The sequence below is a fragment of the Geospiza fortis genome, unplaced genomic scaffold (assembly GCF_000277835.1).
Source record: "Geospiza fortis unplaced genomic scaffold, GeoFor_1.0 scaffold138, whole genome shotgun sequence".
In the NCBI taxonomy this organism is placed as follows: Eukaryota; Metazoa; Chordata; class Aves; order Passeriformes; family Thraupidae; genus Geospiza; species Geospiza fortis.
In genome coordinates this window covers 11,263,842-11,266,337 of record NW_005054307.1, presented here as the reverse complement: position 1 = coordinate 11,266,337, position 2,496 = coordinate 11,263,842, and the positions used below count along the sequence as shown (strand labels likewise).

The following is a 2,496-nucleotide window of genomic DNA, read 5'->3' as shown; positions in this document are numbered from 1 at the left end:
TATAGGTCCTTGTCTCCCATGACCATGGTCTCACTTCACTGAATCTACAAGGGCTTCTACCCTCTGACTACAGCTGAACCAGAAGGTCAGATGAATATTTATGAAGCCGGGGTGCCTACAGGCAGCCCATGGTTTGCTGAATTCACATTGCAAAATTCTTTATCACATACCATTGAAACATACTAGTGAGTTTTCCTTGGTCCCTATTTTAAGTAAATACTGTGTACTACCTCCCTAATATTACTGGAATTACTGAAAGCTTAAGTACCTAATTGCAAATTTTATTGCAACTCATATTGGTCTCAATAGCTGTCCACCTAGATTATATTACTTCAAATATACCAAAGGAATAATTATTTTAAGCAAGACTAATTTATTAGGTCCCTGCTTGGAGCATATGGTTGGATGCAATGATCTCTGAAGGTTCTTCTCTCTCTGATATGCTCAAAATCTCTGTGCTTATTTATATGGTTGTCCTGTGCAGAGTTCACAATCAGCAGTCCAGCCCTTTTTTTTTTCCTGAAGCATACCATAAACAGAATTACTGCACCATCCAGCAGCTTTCAGTGTCAGTTAATGATGAGACACAATAAGAGGGCGAGGCTAAACTGCGCCACACATTGATTCCCCCTCTTGCCAAAGTCAATAGCAACTCTCCTAAAGATTTTGAGGACATGATGTTGAGTTTCAGTTAAAAGGCTGTTTCAACCTCTGTCTTAAAGTTTGAGAATATGCTGAAATATAGGCAGAAAGTGGCTCCTGAGTGGGAGCATTCTTACATAGAAGCAATATACTGAAGAAGCCAAAGTGGCAGCAAGAAGACAACAAAGTGAATAGAGACAGGAAAAGACAAATCAGGCTGAAGCTCTGAGACTATCAATGGGACAAGATGTTAGAGATTAATGGAATAAGATCAAGAATGTATTAATTGATTCATCTTTATAAAATTAAAATTTAATGTGAAAAAATAAAGTATAAAAAGCAAGCAGAAGCCAGAGATACCATGTTTAAATTCAAAAGAGAAAACAAGTTTTTGAAAAGCTGTTGAATTGATCACTGCCTTTGCTCCTACTTCCAGACAGCAAAACCAACTAGACAACCATGATCGTACAGAAGAAAATCGACAAGAAATTTCATCAAAGAACACAAACAGACTAAAAGGTGCAACTAAAATTCAGAATTATTATTGGAAATTGCATAGAAGACAATATTTCAACAGAAAACTCAGAAAATTTCCATCATAGTTTTATGACTTGTACCAGTCTGGTGACATGACTTTCTGTCTAGTCATGCAGCAACCATTATAAATCTCTTAAAAATGGATTTATACATCTGATTACCTTGACTTTGGAGCAATTTAAACAAGTAATTTGAATTTTTCATTATCCTGATGTCTCATAAACAGATACATACAAGGATATGCATGATTAGACACATTTCCCCATATTCCCAGAAATTGCTGCATTTTGTGGGTTTTTTTTCCTTTTTATTTCCCTCTGGCAAAAATTAACCAGATCAATAAAATTTTTTGAATTTTATTGTGGCCACAGGTCACATTTCAATACTGTGCTGAACACAGGAATTCCTGTAAGATATGTCTGGACACAGGCTATCTGTTGGAATCAGCTATTGCCTCTCTCCGCACAGGATGGTCATTAAGTATTAAGGCCAAGTAGACTTCTCAGGACACACTGAACCCACAAAGGCCATCATCTTTAGGAAGAAAATGAAACTTCTCCATTTAATTTAATTTTTTTTTTTTTTTTTTTGGTTCCAACCTACAAGAGATCCTAGCTGAACTGGCTGAGGATTTCATACTGGCTTGGCCATGAGAATGGGGTTTCACCAAGTTAAAAATTTAGGCAAATTTCTGTCATGCCAGGATTTCCAAAACATGAGACCAAAGAAGGCATGGTAATACATGCATAGAAAGACATGAGGCCAAAATATTTGTCTTTTGATTGACCTCTTGAGTCATAACTAAAAGTCATATTTTTAAGTGCACAGTTCCAGTTTAAGTGCACAGTTCCAGCCTCCTCCAGTTGGTTGGAGGCTAGGGACATTAGTTTAAGGATAGTCTCCCTGCCTCAAAAAACCCCCCAAAACAAAACAAATACAAATTCAAAATGAAAAAAAACACCCAAAACCAAAAAAGAAAAGAAAAGAAAAGAAAAGAAAAGAAAAGAAAAGAAAAGAAAAGAAAAGAAAAGAAAAGAAAAGAAAAGAAAAGAAAAGAACAATTCTCAAGCATACTGAAGGAATGACATTAGATTACTTAAAGTCAAAATGTTAATAGCAGTACTAGTTTGCCATGGAAAATTGTGATGAGATGACAAAATCTCTGTATACCTGTTCAAAATGCACTCTCCTTTCTGCTGTTCCTTACATAGCAGCTTCTTCTAGTACATTGTTATCTTGTGAGCCCACCTGCTTCACATTGCTGTCCAATAAACACATTTTCAGTGCCTGCTGGCTTTCAGAACAAGCTGACTGCCT

The 2,496-nt window shown here is 36.3% G+C and overlaps 1 protein-coding gene across 1 annotated transcript in view; it reads right to left on the bottom strand.

The window, feature by feature from the left end:
• PLXDC2 (plexin domain containing 2) overlaps positions 1–2,496 on the bottom strand; it is a 255,390-nt gene that overhangs the window by 94,122 nt on the left and 158,772 nt on the right. The window lies entirely within an intron of this gene.